Source organism: Euprymna scolopes, chromosome 16, assembly GCF_053919585.1.
Source record: "Euprymna scolopes isolate OS-2025 chromosome 16, ASM5391958v1, whole genome shotgun sequence".
In the NCBI taxonomy this organism is placed as follows: domain Eukaryota; kingdom Metazoa; phylum Mollusca; class Cephalopoda; order Sepiida; family Sepiolidae; genus Euprymna; species Euprymna scolopes.
This window is the reverse complement of record NC_136497.1, coordinates 61056952-61077236: the sequence shown is the minus strand read 5'-3', so window position 1 is coordinate 61077236 and position 20285 is coordinate 61056952.

Genomic DNA, 20285 nt, shown 5'->3' with positions numbered 1-20285 from the left:
CTTGAGTGATGACTAGGGCTATAACAACAGCATATTATTTTCATTGTTTTAACTCTCAAGTGTGTATCCGTTGATATCTTTTATGCTGTTATAGAGGTGGATGTGGTTTTCGGTTGATTAACCTTGTCTAACTGGATTGGATATATACTCGAGAGTCAAAACAATGAAAAGAATATGCAGTTGTGATGGCCGTAGTGATGACAAATGACAAGCAACACAGATTTATAGAAAAAACGCAACTACTTTATTTTACAATATTATCCTTATGCATATATAAAATGAACTCATTTTCCCCTTCTGATTTTGGCCTTACTTGGATTAAAAATGAAGATATTTCATGCAAATATAATATGTACAACTGCAGGTCAATATCTAAGGTGTGTTATAGGCCTATTACATCTCCGCTTCCTCGATAATCGTAGATTCCTATATTTTTATACTGAGAGTTCACTGCCAAAATCGGTTAAAATCAATGGAAGTGGTAAAATCTTTGCTCTCTAATAAATTCCTCCTACCCCCACCACCACTTAACACCGTTGCAGGAACGTTCACAAGGGACAGTTACGAAGGAACACCGGTTTGGGGTTTCTTTACTTCATAGTTGCTTAAAAAGCTGGAATGGATACTTGGTAAAACGTACCATGGACTAAACCGAATCGAAGGGTCATTTATGTCATTTTTGTTCGCTTTTCGCTGTGTTTTTTTGTTTTTCCGAACACGTCCATCATTTTTTTCCCCTGTTTTATGCTTTTTGTTTTTCCGATTTCTTTTTTCAAAAAATTTTACGTTTGTTCGCTGTTTTTTTTTTTTTTTTTTGTTTTTTTTTGTTTTGGTTTTTCCGATTTTTTAAAGAAGTTTAACATCGTTTATATATATATATATATATATATATATATATATATATATATATATATATATATATATATATATAACCCTAACACACCTCTCTCTCTCTCTCTCTCTCTCCGAGGGCCGGGCCGCATCCGTCGCTATTCTGGTTCACGGGAGCATACTTGTGATGTACTTCTGGCCGTGTTCGTCGCTCCCAGCTCACATGACCATAGATGCAACCCAGCAGGGCTACATTCTTACTTGTCCAGTGGTGGACCCGTCAAGGGTGACCAAACTCTCACTGGTCACTGGAAAATATCTCTCTGCTGCTCAGGACACGCGAAGTGTGCATGACCCTAAGTCCGTGTGGCAACATTGCCGATTTCGGCCGTCACTCTGGCTTTGTGCTGGATCTAGTCTGTCTCCTTCATCATCTGGCGTCAGGGCATGCCTTAAATAAACTGCATCTTCATTCAGGCTAGAAAATCGAGAAACAAAGAAAAACTCTGGGACATTTTTATATAACGAAACAAAATAATTATTCATAAATCGTTTCACACTTGTTTAGTCGAGTTCTTTGATTCAAGCTTCATGATGTAGGTTGCATACTTAAGTTCCACTAATCAATTTCCCAGCTAAGAACAAGAGCTTTTCAACTTAGCTCTTATGGATGTTTTGCCACACACTCCCCCCAGGCGGGGTGAGAGCGATGTGGACGCCTCGAATGCCAGTCAGTAAAAAGGACTCTAACTCTAAAAAAAAAAACAATCGTTTTTATCAAATCAGAATTCCTCCCTCTAGCTTTTTGGAGTTATTCTTTCTTTTTTCTTCCCTTTCTCTCTTTCTCTTCGTTCCCTGTTAATTTACTCTTTTTCTTCTCTCATAAACTCCTTTCTCTATCCCCTTATTTTATATTATTTTCATTTCCTCTTTTCTTGTGAACGCCTTCCTCGTCTTTCGTGACCATATCTCTCCCTAGGTTCAATTTTATTTATTTATCTGTCCAACTTATCACTGGCTTGGTGGCTTGGTAGTTAAATACAACAGCTGGACCGAAATGACAACATCTCACAGACACCAAATCAGACCTTTTGAACCCAAATCAGTGTACCTGTCTCACTCAATTAGTAATTAAAATTCATTTTTTCCAAATCCAACTAGAAAAACAATCTCTTGTTCCACAAATCCTATTATCAGAGTTTATATTTTCTTTTCATTGAAAAAGATACTATTTCTCTCTGGTGGACAGAAATCTCATAAACATCTGTTTTTCCTTGACCAAGTGTCAGCATGCCCCCCTAACCATACCTCATCCTCTCCCATCCTCTCTTCCTCTATTTGAAAAGCAAGATCATCTGGTGTCGCCAGGGATCTCGTCATATATATATATATATATATATATATATATATATATATATATGACAGATTATTGATTCGCTTATTCTTTACCTTAATCCTCCCTTACACACACACCTCCAAACAACCGGCCAACGCCGGGTACCCCCGCTAGTACATTAATAAAACAAAAGGTATTAAATAACAAATCATTTCTTTTATCCTAGCTAGGCTACCTAAGCTAGTTTTTTTTGTTTGTTTTTGTTTGTTTTTGTTTTGTTTTTTGCGCGGAGGGTAGGTGATGCTCCCTGTTTTCTCTTCAAACGGAGATACTAAAATATGAGTGTTGACTGCATGCTGATCAGTCCAGAAAAAGAGAGTTATAAAAATGAAATTATGGGGAATCTATCAGTCAGCAAATATATATATATATATATATATATATATATATATATATATATATGTGTGTGTGTGTGTGTGTGTGTGTATGTGTGTGTGTTACTACGCTTACAGTGGCACCTAACAGATAGTGCCCCAATATGTCAAAGAATTATTTACGAACTATTCGTACACAATATACTCTATTATGACATTAGGAAAAATGTTCATGTTAATTGTTGGTCCCTCCTAGCCCTAATATTTGTTAAAATTCATCCAAAATGTTTAGCTGAAAAAATACAATATTTAAACTTAAAATGTTCAAGTTACGGAAAATGTATTTGTCCTCTGCCCTGTTTCTTATTGAAATCTTTTTCAGATCTCTGATTATTTTAGACACATCCATTTTATTTGTTATGTTCTTTAAAGCGTGATTCCTTGTTGCTTCCACTATATCAATTTTTGTCAGTAATCTATGAAGAGCCTGATCTGCAATCCACCTTGTACTTATAGTGATTCCTTCATTAATTTTCCCGGCATTTGGTGACCAGTTCGTGGTATTTGCCCATTTTTCTCTCATTAACTTATGTGAACGGCTCTTCCAATGAGATTGTCATTTCTAAGATGATGCATTGTTTATTTCCGATTTCAATATAAATTCTGGTCTGAATTTTGTTGTGGCTACGTGTCCAGGTAATCCCAGCTAGGTTTTCTGGTGCACTATAAAATTTTAGCAATTGGTGATAGATAACTGACCCACACTGCTTCCTGTTTTTATCTGGGTTTGCTGAATATAATCAGAAAACATGCATCTATATATATTAAGTGAGACGATGTTGATCCTCGGAAATGCCGGATGGATTACCATTCGAGAGTAATAAGCGTTTTGTTGGGGATGATGTAACACCGTCAAGTAAGAAAAAAATATAATCCTTAAAGCGTTCAGCAAGAACTTCTATAAAACCTAATAAACTAGACAAGTGATGACACAATGAAACAATAACTCTCTGGATAAATTATGTTTACAATCTATATATAGTAATTAAATTAAAACGATAGAACTAAAAAACAACATTGTAAGTGCTCAATACATAGGTATATGTTTATAAATTATATAAAATAACACTATAAAAATTCCCAAGTGGATCAATCTACGTATTAACGACGTCTCACCAGGTGCTCAGTAATGGCTAATATAAGTAAAAAAAACGTTAATATGAACTAATATTATATAAATTAAAAACATATTTGCAAAGATAGCATTCGTTGAACAGATACCAAGTGAAACATATTATTTATTATGTTAACGAGTTACCCCCCTTTCATTGATATATCTCACACAACAAATTTCTCCTTTCCCTTTGGGCGTATCTTCCCTTGTTTTCGACCTGAATAATTCAAAATCTTTACTTACTCATATATAAGTTACCGAATTCTGATAGATCGTGTTTTACCTTATTAAACAAACTCCTTTGCTTATATTACTTAAGTCGTCGAGTGTGTTTGGTTCTTAGAATAAACACTTAGAACGGAAAATGTCAATATACTTCTAGACGACTACCGATATTACCCATTTGTTCCGTTCTGTTCCTATTTAAAGACGCTTCTGCCATTCGCCCAACATTTTCTTTCCCTTCTTAGAAATCGAAGTATCCATATCGCATTGAAAGACTAACGCCGAGAAAAAAAAAGAATTCTTCAGCTTATTCTCATTATGATTAAGAAAAAAGATCTAAAGCGAAATATTTTCTTCACTCGAACCTTTGTCAGAAAGGTGAACTGTTGTAGACGCAGCAGACATCAGCCGATCGATCTCTTTTGATTCTGTTGTCGGTTGTGCTGGTTCGTCTAGTATCGCTACCTTTGTTCCTTGTATTTTGAATAGTAAGAGTTCTCACTCACTAAAGAACCGCGCAAGCCAACCCCTTTCCAACAACAGGCGTTTCCGTATCTTTTCAGACTTTTTGATGAGATATCTTTTTAGGGGAGTCATTTTTTTTTGTTTGCTTCGTACAAGTTCAAGTGGAGTAAAAAACTTGAAACATCACTGCAGGCCTGAAATATGGAACTATTGCCTTAGGCGTAATAAAAATTTGTGAATTGGTATTTTTAGCCAGTTTCCGGGTTTAATTATACAAAATGTACTTTCAATATAATATGAATGAAATGATGCCTATGCTGATAAGTTTCGGAGGACAACTAATCATAAAGAAGAAATATCTGATCTCAAACCTCCCATGCATTACGTCTATAACCACTAGGAAAACTTTCGGAAATCTTACCTGAGAAAAATTCTTAATCAAAAACATTTAATAAACCTGATACAACATTCAAGAAACTCTTCTGATGGCAATTCGAACATGTAAATCGCACTTACATTTTAATAGTTCAGTTCAATTATTTGTTGCATAAGTAAAGGTTTACCCTCCGTATTTACTTGCCTCCCTCTTGATCAGTACAGAGCGCTAATCCATAGGCGTCGTTCCGTGTTATAGAAAAGCTATCTGTATATCTAATTTAAAAAAAGGACGTAGCATATTATGTATTATGAAAACATACTATTGTACATATATTTCAAGTCCTTGAAACGCATCCGCTGATGTGGCCTTAATTTCTGGACCTTGCAGGGGTTGTAACCACCATTTTAGTTACTATTGTTCTAAGCTTCACTCTCGTTCGATGTGGCATAATACTTATCATGATATGCATGTGAGTTAAATAGAAAGTACAAAAATAAATCAAAACAAATTAACATCACAAACAACATGGAAAACATATGTTAATTTTCGGCAACAGATGACCCAATGATTGCTGATATGCTATACAACCCAACAGCTAACAAACTTACGTTTTACTAACTCGCTTTACCATCGATTTAAAAGGGACGCGAAAAACATACTAATATTATGCTGAATGTATGCACCAGATAGAATATTTCTATATAGCAGATTGGAGGTTTTTTATGTAGAATCCAAATTTTTCTGGTAATAACTTTTTATTAAATACTAGCAGGACCCGTTAACCGGCGTTGCCTGGTTGAAACCTGATCCTCCCTCGTAAAAAAATTAAACTACAGTTGTTAGTGGCCACTGCCGTTCCTGCCCAATTGCGTACACTAGCGACCGTGGCAGTCCTGGCTGTCGTTGCAGCTTTACCCGAAATATAAAAAAAGCAAGTAAGGGAATGCGTAAATGCGAAAGTGGAGTTAATGTAAAAATTTGCCCTCTACACATAGAAAAACAAGTTAAAAAAATAAAATACAAAGTTAACGTGTGTGCAGTCTAGCGAAAGTGGTAAAAACAACTTTCTGTAGTCAATGTAATTTACGTTCAAATTAAAACTTACTTAATTGGTATTTTTTTTATTAGGGCGTTTATTGGTGGGGAGTAAATGGCCACCTGTTTATTTTTTGCCGGGGGGGGGCACGTACAATGAACTAAATTAAACGTAAGCTGATCACACACAAGGTATCCCCTCCCCAGAAAAATATTAGATGTAAACATTTGCGGAAGGGGCGGCCCAAACAATCGACTTTGCAAAAAAAAAAAAAAAAAATATATGAAAAAATGCAAAATTGAAAAAAAGCTTTTTATTTTTTCATTATAAATAACAGGTCGAAAACAGTTTTTTTTTAAATAAAACAAAATTATATATGTGTGTGTGTATATATATATATATATATATATACATATATATATATATATATATATATATATATATGTGTGTGTGTGTGTGTGTCTGTGTTGTTTTTAAAATATAATTATCTAATGGTTAAAGCAAAAATTATTCCTAACTCGTATTTAGGTAAAAATGCACTTTCGTATAAATAATTGAATTCATTAAAAATATATGGCAAAAACAAAAACAAATAAATAACACACACACACACACACACACACATGTACAATGAACTGAATTTATAGTCGCAAATAATAAATTAATGACATAATTTCTTTTTCTGCAAAAGAATGTGGAAAATATGGTTTTAAAATCGAATCAAGTAATGAATTTTTTTAAAAGTTAATCTTATAAAAATGTGTGTGTTTCTGTTTGTTTGTTTGTTTGTTTTTATATGTGTGTGTGCGTGTTTATTGTTTGCATGTTTGAGTGTGCATATTCGCGCACACGCGGATGTGTGTGTGTGTGTGTGTGTGTGTGTGTGTGCCCGCTCATGTATGTTTGCTTAGGAAGAAAATATAGTGTTTTATAGACACAGCAAACTTTACCTTAAACTAAATCATATAAAAATATTTTTATTATACAAATACGTGCTTATTCCGAAGATTGATTGTAGCTGTTATAATTTTTATAATTTTTGTTCTAGAGGTTGAATTTTCACAATTCTATGCATTAAATTAGATTGTATTTTGGAAATAACGCATCCAGATTATTCATTCATCAAATGTTCCACTCAGTAAATTGATAAAATCGTGCATTGTGTGGCATGTGGCCCTATATATATATATATATATATATATATATATATATATATATATATATATATATATATATATATATATATATATATATGTGTGTGTGTGTGTGTGTGTGTGTGTGTGTGTGTGTGTGTGTGTGTATTTATTTATATATATATATGTCTGTGTCTATGTATATGTATGTGTTTGTGAAAATGTATACAAAAGAATACTAAAAGTATAAAAGCGTATAACTTTTCTTTATTCGTTTTTATTGGTGACGAACAAGAATACAAAATAATATTAGGAAACAAAATTAAAAAAACTTTTTTATGAGTACATAAATTTTCGACCGAGCTTTGAGTCTTCATCAGTGTAGTGAGAGTGATGAGAATGCACGGGGAAAACGGAAATGAAAATGAAGGAGGAGGAGGGAGTATAGCAAATGAGAAGGTGCAACGTCAGTTTTAAATACATGCACATATAAGTACGCACATACACACACTTAAACAGTACATATACACATAAAAGTAAAAGTTAAACAGTAAATAAACATGAAAAACGCGCCTTTAACAATATTTTGAATTCCAACGGTATTATTTATTCCAACAGAGAACAAGAATTCAAAGGACATAAGACGTTACGAGCAGAGACGCTATGAATTCATTTGTAAATCAACGGCTATTTCTCGTTCGAAAAAAGACAAAAACGTCGTTTTCAAAAAGATATACATATATACATGCATATGCATATATATATAAATATATACATGTATATACATACACATACATATGCTATATCTATACATAAAATATATATACATATACATACATATACATATATGTGTACATACCTTTACATATACATATATATGCATATATATACATATGCATATATATACATATGTGGATATATACATACATATGCATATATATACATACACATGCTTATATATATATATATATATATATATATATATATATATATATGGAGATTTGATGTACTATTTATTGTTATTCTTTCTACATGGTTTATATTTCATCTAATTCTCTTACGCTGACCTTCATCTTCTAACTGAAATCTCTTTAATACTTATCCTAGTGGCTTCCAGATCTTTACAAACAGTGATACGTTAGTATTTTAATTCATCCACATTTTGTATTTAGTATTTGAATCAATTTTCTATTTAATATTATATTGAACCCAATATATGGTAATGATTCTAACAGTTAAATAAATTGTTTGAGTGCCGTCAGCTTAAATAGAAACGGAAAATATTTAGTGCTCAAGCCTTAGTTGTTACCGTTTGACCTATCGACAGATTGATTAGAAAGCGTTCGAAATTAAGCGACTTGAACAGAAAAATTTCCATTTGCTCATGCGAAGCAGTAACAATTTTAGTAAGCTTACTTCATGGAATTTACGTTATATCTTAATCACAGATAGAATTTTTCAGGATTTTTGTAGCTCGACCAGTATTTTGTATTAACGTTCATTCCAACTGGCAAAAAATTGAAAAAAAAACAATAAAAAATACAATGTCATTCTTCCACAAAAGGTAAAAATAATTCGCGTGAACTCTTTTGAACATTGTTGCCAATTTTTCATTTTCATTTCGATACTTTTTTGTGAACAAGAGCGGAGCATCGCTTTAAATAATTAAATAAAATATTAAATTAAAAAAAATCAACATCGTCTTCATGCTTCAAAAACCTTCATAACCTTGAAATCACTATCCTAGAAGCGAACGTGGACGTTTTAACATTATATATATGTGTGCATATATATTATGTGTGTGTGTGTGTGTGTGTGTGTGTGTGTGGAATATGAAGCTAACCTTATTGGTTAAGCCGCTCAGATTTTAGTAAAATATGACTTTTTTTCCAGTATTCGTATCATGTGACTAGCTTGAACTGTTGTCTCTCCATTGGGGATTCCCTAAGGATGAAACATACGTATGTATACAATAATTCAATATTTATTAGTCAAATTATTATATGTGGGCACTTTTGGACTGTGCCTTTTAATGTGTTATAATAGAAGCCGTCAAATATGAACTATACATGCAAGTCCTTCCTGGTAAACACTGTTATGAGTGTTGAGCGTAGTTGTCCGCCCACTTGGCACATGAATATAATTTATTTCTCATCTCGTGCCTAGCCGTTGAAGGTATCCTCCTTGGGTAGGGCGCTCGGATGATTCCGCAAGAATAAGACGTGCATGAATGTATGTAAACATTAAATATGTATTATTAAAATAATAATCATACATGTACAATAGTTTTATTTTACATATTTATATTTTAATGTAATTTTATTTTTCTATAAAAAAGGTTCTAAGAGAAGGGCTGATAGGCTGTGGGTCAAAACAAAATAAATGACTAATAGCATGTGTAGTGTATTCAAGTAAGATTTAAGAATTCAAATTGAACGTTTCAATATGGATAACGTACGAAACTTACACATGAAATCAAGTGAACAATAATTAATAGAAGATTGTGTAGATTTAAAACTGCAGCATCTCCATTTCTTTCTCTGTGTTGCTATTTAAGAAAAGTCTCACGTCACAAATATCTACTTATATAGAAAATGCATATATGTGTGTGAGTTCTTTCCTATAGATATTAAAACGTGTGGATCGATATTTATGGAACTCCACACAAATTTATATTTTGTGTGGGAGTGTTCTTGTATAAGTTTTTTTATCGGATGTATTCCTAAAAGTATCGAAAAGCGATAATCGAAAAAAAAATCCTTTAATGAAGTTACAGTTCGATTTTGATCAAAGTTAACACTTTGTACAGTCTAGCATCACGTGCATTTAAGAACCTTTATAACACAAAAGCATAAAGGTCTTGCGTATCAAATCAAAAGTCGGCGTATATATAAGACAGATGCGTGTTGGAAATTAATGTTTCCGTTTAGAGTAAAACTAAACCATGGTACTTGACTTTTGCTTTTTATACTTAAAGTAATTATCGAAAATAATCTCATAAAATCAACAGTAGCTACTCTACAGTGCAATGTAAACTACAATGTATTGTGAAATATGTCACTCGGGGGTGGAATTGTGAGCTTTCCTCTGGTGGTTTCCCTAATGGAGCAGGCAATCTATCGATTTGATTGATGAATGTGCGATTTCATTCCATCGATGACAATAAACGTATTGGATCTTCATTAATCCTCGTTCAAACAGAGCAACGCCGGGTCTTCCTGCTAGTATAATTATATATATATATATATATATATATATATATATATATATATATATATATATATATATATATACTCATGAGCAAAAAAAATGAGCCAAGAGTGAAAGAACGAAGAAATCGATTTTTCAATATTTTTCCATGAATTTTTGTTAATTTTAACTGAAACTTACTATTTTGTAGATCAGTATTATTATAGCATATAATAATAAGTGAATAAATTAATCCTTAAAATGGTAAAGCCCGTATCTTGGAGAGGATATAAAAAACCGAATTGCAGGATTAAGGCAGTCCAAAATGATTTACAAGCAGATTGTTGATATTTTAAGAAAAGAAAATATGAAAACATCTTTTTCTGTAGTGAAGCGAATTGGTCAAAGGTTCGAAGTCGAACGCTTGGTAAAAGGAAAATCTGGATTTGGTTGCCCTAGAGCATCCACTTTGAAGGACGACCGCAGGCTTAAATACACTGTTTTGAAGGATTGAAAGAAAACTTATGTTGACCATAGCAGAGAATTAAAAACAGGGGCTGGAAATACTCTTTCTTGATATACAATATCTAGACGAATGAAAGAAATAGGATTTTCCCCTAAAAGCCATACAAGGAAGCCATTTTTATCTAAGAAGAACATCAATGATAGAAAGAGATTCTTCTCGTGTTATGGCAAGAAAGATACAGACTGTTTCCGGAATGTTTTCCGGTACGATAGAATCAAGGTTTCGCCTTGTTAGTGATGCTCCCGATGCTCCTGAACGGTGCAATCGAAGAACTAGAACATGATTCTCACTAATTTGCATAAAACGACAGGTAAACACTGGAATGGAGAGATAATGGTATGCGGAACTTTTACTACAGCAGGAGTTTGGGAACTTATTGGATGTGAAATGTCAATCAATGCAAAGGAATACATTCAAATGTTAGAAACAGGACTGTTAATAAGAATCCAGAAGCTGGGAATATCCAAGAACATTATTTTTCAACATGATACTGTCCCTGCACATACTGCTAAACTCGCATAAAAATGGTTTTCTGATAATTCAATTGATATGATATTTTGGTCAGCTCAAAGCTTCGACTTAAACCCAATCGAGAATATTTGGTTCATAATATCTCGTGCATTGTAGGAAGAACTTTTTCGAACAATGACAAACTGTAGGAAGCTATGCAAAGCAAATGGAATAGCATCTCCTCTTTACAGTGTTCCACTTTGGTTGAGAGCATGTCTAAAAGGATTGATCTTACAAAGAAATCAAAAGGGAATGCGATTCCATCCTAAGAATTTCTTAAAGCAAATGTCTTGTTCTGTTGTATTAGTCTCCTTTAAGTTTCTTTGTTCAATTATTCTTTGTTCAATATAGCTTATAGCGCAATAAAATGTATAAAATCTGTTTGACCCATTTTTTCTAACGTGTATATATATATATATATATATATATATATATATATAGTTATTTGGAGAGAATACCGCCAGAAAGCTTTATTAAAGCAAACATTTTGAAAATAAGAGGCTAGTATTTATTTTTATAAGTTTAAAATCATTAAATCATTACCGTCGCAGTCTGACATGGGCAACCAAATATAAATCTTCTCATCCTTGATTCGAATCCGACAATATTGATGTTTTTCGGATCTTTTGTAACACACACGTACGCACACACATGCGCGCACACAGCCACACACACACACACAGACATATATATATATATATATATATATATACACGCACACACACACACACACATATATATATATATATATATATATTAATGTGCGTGTTTGTGATTTGCCTTTTTGTCCCTTAGATCTTTTTTCAAGCGAAGTTTCCCAAGAGAAAGCGTGTCTATTTACGAATTCGTCAAACCTTTCCACTAATAAAAATAACAGCCCTTCCTCCTTTACACCCGATATTTCCAGTATTCTTGGATATTTTTATCTTATCGCCTTACCTTTTGTTTAGTGATGGCTTCGAAACTTAGCAACAATACGTTTGTATAGAAAAGCCAGCAGAGCGCGGGTTGTATGTTTTCGCGTCTGTGAGCGAATAGTTATAGTCTATGATCTTCGCTATGACGCGTTGCCTAAGGAAAGAAAAAATATCTTTAAAAACATTTAAAACAGAAAACTGAATATGGAAAAAATATAGATTTTAAAGAACAATGAATCAAGTTTTACAAAAGAACATATAGTTAGAAAGAGGAGAGTAAACAACATAATTGACGGAAAAGGAGTCAAAGTATGAAATAAGCAGATGAGTTTTTATTTCTTAGAAGACGGTGCGTAACGGATAAAGTATGCAGTTTTAATTGAAAATCTAAAAGTTAAAGGTCAAACTGCGAATTGCTTAGGACTTCCATCCGGTCATATTTGATGACACAAAAGCATACCACCTCCCGTAGATTAAATAAAGAACTCCGTCGAAATTTTGTAAAGATTCCCCAGTCTGACTGATAGATTTCTATCTTAAACAAGATATACCTGAAGCAAGTCAAAGATTGCATCTACCGAATCATTGTACAAATAACATTAAAGATAATATAGTCATCCGAATAATCCACATAATATCAGCTACAAATCCTCATCTCAAATTTTATAAGCATACCATGTTGAAATATTCTTTAAATGCAGTTATTTGATCATCGCCATGATTATTGTGGTGTCTTAAAGTATGTACAGACAGATAAGTGATTTTATATTATTTGTCCAAAAGGACATGTTTGGATACTAGAAAAGTGTATTATATTTTCAGATACTAAACGTCATATTTTTGTCATCCGTCAGTAAAAGAGAGACCCTTCTAGTATCAGAATATTGTTATCTTTGACTCAATCTAGAGTATTTTTATGAGAAGCTAATGTTTCGCCACCACAGTGGTAGAGTGCGAGGAATACTGGGACCTTGGGAAAACTTATTGCCGCCCAAACCCCAGGGAATACCAATGCAGCTACGAGTGAGAAGTAAACGATAAGCGGCTATTCTGAATGCGCAAAGTTATCGTCAATGGTTACCAAAGGGAAAGAAAAGCTTCCCTTAGGTCCCAGTGTTCTCTCCGCTCCTTCAGTGGAGATTTGGTTAGTGTTCTGCACTCAGAATTTCCATTTCCATTGAAACTTTACGATCATTTGATGTGGTGCCAGCCGAGGTCGATACTATTTTATGGAGGGGTAGTTCTCATAGTTTCATGTGCCTGTGTTCTTTTTTTTGTTTGATTAGTTCTATTACAACATCCATGTGCCTGGCTAGTGTTTCCGGTTTATTATTTTCATTATTATTTATACATTAATACGATTGTATGTGTATTATTTTGTGTGTTACGCTTACATATTTTTTCTTCCGAGTGAATATCGATTAATTGTTATGACCTTCAGTTTTTGTTATTTTTTTGTAATAAATAATTTTACCCAAAATTATTCATAAGTTTTGGTTTCGGTTTCGATAATAGCTGAAGGAATTCAAAATATATATATCTTCTATACTCTGATAAATTTATTTTCTGTGTGTGTATTGATATTCATATTAAAACCCCTTTTTCCTATTTATTTAAAAATAAAATACAACTGTCTTTATATATGGGTCGTGGAATTGCAGTCACTAGTTAAATTTATCTTTTAAATATTCATTTTAATTAATTCCCTATTAGTTTTTTCGGTTTTCTTATGGGATGATCATATTTATTACGTGTAATTATATTCATGCAGGTATTCTACATGATTTATATTTGCGTAAAAGGTTTATAGTAAACACAAAACTCTTTTTATCTATATTTATGTACGTATATATATATATTTGTTAAAAAGTTTTGCCTACAAACTCCTCCTACAGTTCTTGGTCTACAGCCGTGAAACTTTATACCTAAGATATTTGAAACCATGCAAAACTTTATAATTGCAATTTCGCCCGGGAAAATCGGTACGAGGTCTGAAAATTAAAAACAAAGTGAAATTTGCCAGATGAAAGTCGAACGACTGCATTACGAATATACATTTATAATGTAGTAGCTCCTGGTTCATGTTTTAATTTTTAGCATTGCAGTAAGCATGTCTTCATAGCTCAGTCATTAACGACAGAGGAAAAAATATATTGTAAGCTAAAAGTTTCTATTTCGATTTTCGGTGGTGGCGTACGAGTCATTTTTTTTCTTTTACTTTTTAAATCATTACTATGTATTGGGTTAAATATAATATAATAATAAATACGAAATCTGCATTAATCAAAATATATTTAAGCGTATTTGATGACTTGGCAATTCTGGGCGCCATGCTATTATATATATATTTTTCTTCATAGAGTTTGTTTCAGTTCCGATTCAAGCTGATGCACCCAAGTCGTTTGGATATATTCTGTTTATTTTTATCACAAATTTATAATATATAAGAACCGATAAAATTGACATTATAATAATACATACAAAGTCTGCATGGATTAAAATATCATATTAAGCATATTTTACGACTGGGCAACGCCGGGCGTCTCTGCTAGCTTAGTTTAACAGATTTAACAAAAGTGCTACAAAATTAGGTTAAGGAGTTACCACTTTTGAAGGCCACTCGCGGATAAAGGTTAATAAGTGTACGGCAGTCATCAGGACAACAGTTTAATAATCTTGATTGGTGGACATTTATTGTAATTTGATTATTTAATGGGGCAGCTCAGCAAGAACGTGTTACATGGGACTTGACGACGATCACATTGAAGTCATTGGAAAATAGGCCGACGGAAAAGAGTTCCACAGATGGACAGTTCTAGGAAAGAATCTTTGTTCATGGAATCTACGTTTAGATTTAAGTACAGTTAGAGAGTGGGGAAAATTGCTGATAGTGGTTTTAGCTACGCGAATGTTTTGTGAACGTTTAGCAAGAGCGACCATAGATTGGAGCTCAGAGAAGCACTTGCTTTGAAAATAGCGATAGAGCAGAGACAGGCTAACAACGTGTCTTCTGTAGGAAAGACATGGTAGGGAAGAGATATGCATCAGCTATCAGGTTTCAAAGGCATGATACGGTGTATCGAGTGGCTATAGATCAGATGTGGAAAGAACACTCCACCTTAGGATGTACCATAGTTCTTGTGCAAATAATAGATTGCAGACGCATCAAGATATCTACTGAAGGCGTAGAATAATCCAACCATTTCTTTCCAGTGACCTTGGCACATATTTGATATATGTTCAGGTCAGAAGTGAACGTCAGACCAAGTGCTTGTTAAGATATAGTACTTCCCATGATGTGAGCTATCTATTACAGTTAAAGCCAAATGGGGGCTCAGTGCTTTTATGATGGAAATAGAGGAGCAAGGTTTAAAATACATTAACATTAACTAACCACAGTTCCTTATTGACCACGTGCCATAGGAAATAGAAAGATAGAGATCTTGGTCATTTCCAGCCTTTGAAGTGTTGCATGGATGACAGTGTCGTCTGCATAAATGTCTACAAATTATCATGTTATTCTGTAGATAATTGATCATGATCAGGGATAGAGTTGGGCACAGGACGGAAGTCTGAGGGACGCCAGCGTTGATACTGCAAACTTCTGATTTCCACCCAAAAATAACTACTCTTATAAAACTATATATATAAATATATACATATAAATATACAAATATATGCACAAATATATACACACACACACATATATATATATATATATATATATATATATATATACCTATATATACAAACATATTTATACTTGCATAAGTGATATATATATATAGATATATAGATATACATGCACACACACATATATAAACATATAGATATGGAATATATAGATATATCTATATACATATAGATATATGCATATATACATATAGATATATATATATGTATAGATATATACATATATATACATATATGCACATACATATACACTCATATATACATATAACATAGATATATACTTATATAAACATACATATGTATACATACATATGTGCATATATATATATACATATATGCATACATATATAGATGCAATGTATACATATATATATTTAATCTAATCTGCCTTTCAGATCAAAGACAGATATTAAAATAAATGGAAGCAAATAGAACGGGTTGCAACTGATAAATATCTTAAATAGAAAGAATATCATATACAAAAATTGCAATCAAGAAAAAATGAATTGAGCAAAACTAACAATGTATATTTATAAATGCATGTACAATACTTAATTGGCAAGAACATAACTTATTTTCCGAATGAAGAATAAAATATCAAATGATAAATGTAAGCAATTATAAAGAGCGGAAGAAAAATAATGATTAGTAAACTAAAATAAACGAAAATGAATACAACAAACGAGTGAAAAAAAAATGAAAGACAAAGTTTAAAGAAGTTTAATGTGAATATCAAAAATGAATGAGAATATTAATATAAAAATATGTTTAAAAAAAATTATAAATTATTGTATAACGATTATGATTGACGATTGGTTTCCGTGTCGTAAAATGAAATGAAAGTTCACGCACCCGAAAAATAAGCCGCGTCATCTCTAACAATTTTTACATTTACACACCTAATAATAAAACGAAGTTTAAGTTGGCGAAATTTACACATTAACATTTATTTTTAGTTAATTTTCTTTTTTACAATTACATTTCGACATTTTAATGTAAAAATGTAGCCGTGTTTGTATCATCTTCATAAATGTATGCAAGTAAATTAGATATAGATTTTAGTGATGACAGTTCTTTTTATTTTATTTCAGACAAGTTCAGAAATAAAGAATTCTTTAGTTCGTGATATTTGGGAAGGGGTTGTAAATACATATAGAAAACATTTGAAAGATCACACAGGACTTATTTTCGAATAAATTTGCAACATTCATCTAGAATCCAAATTATAAATTTCAAGTTGTACGAGAAATGTCTTAGAAGTAAAGCCTCTTTTTTTAGCTAAAAAACAGACGTTAAAGAGCTACAAAGACGGACGCGATACAATTAAAAGGAGCGACATTTTGTGCTGCACCAGAATTTATTTGTCCACATAATCACCAACATTCCAAATGTACATTTTCCAGCCTCTTTTTATGCCTCGGCAGTAAATGTCTGAAGCACGCTTTGTCACTCACAAGTCTGTCGCTACTCTGAAACTAAGGAACACATCTTCTAGCTGTACTGATATCAACTGCATCGGTTCGTAAAAATTCAACAATCGCCAGTAAATGTTAATTTTTTCAATATTTTTTTTTTGTTTTTGTCTTTTTTTTTTGCATTGAGGAATTCAATAATGCGTTTCTGCTTCTAATGCGGGGCCATGTCAGGGCTTGCTTTCTTAGAGTCTCACAGCGGCAATATCTGAAACAAAGAGATAAAACTTTTACGTCATGAACGCATAACCTCATTCAGCATAACAATAGAATTTGCAACCCCCTCTAATGCATTCGGCCCAAGGAAAACTATACGAGACATTACATTTAGGACTTCTCTCGTAACAATAATTTGCCTAAAATCTATAAAGCCTTCAGGAACATGAGAATTATTTACGCCTAGCCATCAAATTCCCATTATTTAATATTTATTCGTACATTTGAAAATCAATATAATTTCACGAGTAAAATTTGGAAAAACGTCTTAGGCCGGCACAACCTCAAATGCTACTTTACTATTTTTCTTCATCAAGATAAACTGAGGAACCCCTGTTTCTTGACAGATGAAAAGTAGAGTTGCATCCATTGACCAAGTGTAATTTCAATTCAATGATAACCCATTCAAGTGTTCTTGCCTTTGTTCCAAGAAGAGTAAAAATCTAATGATGTAAATACTTTATACAGTAATTTCGTAAAAAATTCTCACGGATTTATTCAATTCTCGATTCATATTTTCTAAAACGTAAATCTCTCTCCATCGCGCTTGACAAAATGGGTTCTATAGTGTATTTCTTAATTATGTATTAATTAATTACGAATAATTAATTATGTATTAATTAATTACGAATAATTAATCATGTATTAATTAATTACGAATAATTAATTATGTATAATTAATACGAATTTAATATTAGTCTTGGATTATTAATTAATTCAATATAAGTCTTGCATTATTAATTAATTTAATATAAGTCTTGGATTATGGAGCCCAAAGCTTGGAGCAGTTCATAGAATGTCCGGATCTAATAACGGGAAATGCTGTATTTAGTATGCTTATATTTGTTTTTACATCGTTGGTATCCGTTAGCTATGCAATGGTTACCCTTTAGATATTGTTGAAACTACTATTAATAAAATTTTTATAAACGTAAAGAAATCACAGTTAATAGATGTCCTGTTTATCTATGTCTACCTTGGCTAGGTAATATCAGTGACCGATTTGTTAAGCAAATCTTTTTGTCTCTGCAACGGTGTTATTTTGCATCGAATCCACATGTTGTTTTTTCAACCAGACCTATGTTGTCGTCCATTTGCAAAGATGTTCTTCCCCCCACCATAATAATTCTATTATTTATTTATTTATTTATTTATTCATTTAAATGTAGTTGCAGTGCGCACTATGTTGGGCGAACATCGCAAAGATTAGATTTCCGTTTGAACCAACATGTACCATAAAAGACTCGTTATGCAAATTTTTCACCCTCGTATGTTCTGAATAATACGTATGGTTCTGCGTTTTGGACCATCTTATAAATAACCATGCGTGTGCCACGAATTTTAATGCTGACATGTTTACGATCTTGAGTAAGTCCCTTTCATTTAAAAATTCTAGAGATTATTTTAATTAAGTCTTTGAGACCTTCTCTTTGCAAGCAAAAAGAAAATCTTTTGGGACTTAATTTAGTCTCTATGTAATTCTTCCTCCGTTTATTTTTCACTTTTTCCCTCCTCCCCCGCCATATTCATGAATTTTCAAATATATATCTATATATATGTATGTCTTTGTGTGTGTGTGTGTATGCTGTGGAAGTAAGCTGAGCACTAATTTAAACGGCAAGTGTGTGGCACAGATTTTGGAATTTAAGTAAAATGTATTGATTGAATGTGAATATAATTATCTAGGATTTGAGAAGGCAATAAATAATACTGTTTAGGTGTTAACTGTGGAATGGCGAGTAAATATTAAAACATAAGAGTGAATTTTTAGACTAAATAACGAAGACGTCTCTTTGGCGCTATTTCTAGATAGCACAACTCGGAATCCTCCACCATACATGGTTGATGGTTGGTTGGTTGTTTTTGTTTTACGACATATCAACCCTTTTTAGGTTATTTAATGCCGAATCCAAAGATTTTGAAGAATACATTTTTAATAGAATATATTTGTTGTTTTCAAGTCGGTTCTATTTAACCCATAGTTGGAACCCTAATAGGCACTACCACTCCGGGTCAGAGTGGACATGGGAGCAATGGCAATTAAAGTGAGGCTCCACAGTCCCCAAAGCCCGCAAGTTGGGGCTTCACCACTGGATATAGTTTAAGGTCATATTTAGGACCCGTACATGGTTGAGTGAGAGAATCGTGTAACATCGAATCAACTAGGCGATCAATTTTAGTTTGTGTTTTGTTATTTTGTCTTCAGTAGTAAGCCAGTCGGAAAATGAAAGACACTTAAAAGAAAAGCAAAAAGAACGCTCTAAAATGTAAGCTATTTCTCATTGCAACATACACTCCAGCAAAGGAGTGTAGGTAAATGTGATACAGTTACCTTTTGATATTTCTTTATTATTTTTTTATCATTTTCTTTGCTCGTTCGAGTTTGACTTATAAAGATTATCTTTTCTTTTTCTCCCTGACAGGTAAAACATTTTCGCAACAAATATAACTCCAGTTTGTTATTATGTATTCTTTTTTTATATTTATATATCTGAAAAAGTGAGCGTGTATGTGTATCTGTGTGTCTGTCTGTGTGTGTATATTTCCCTACGCAATAACTCTGTCAATTTTTAGTCTACATACTTGAAATTTGATATAAAGTGTACTGAGATTTGGGAAAATCTTTGTGATCGGTTTTCGACCAGTAATTTGGCTGTTAAGGGGTCAACGTTAAACGATTTGACCTTTAAGAACTCTACCAAACACCTCCGACAATTTTTGGTCTAAACACTTGAAATTTTAGATATAGGTTCCTTGGAAATGGATCTAACTTAATGACTTGATTTGAGCCCAAAACATTAAATGTTAA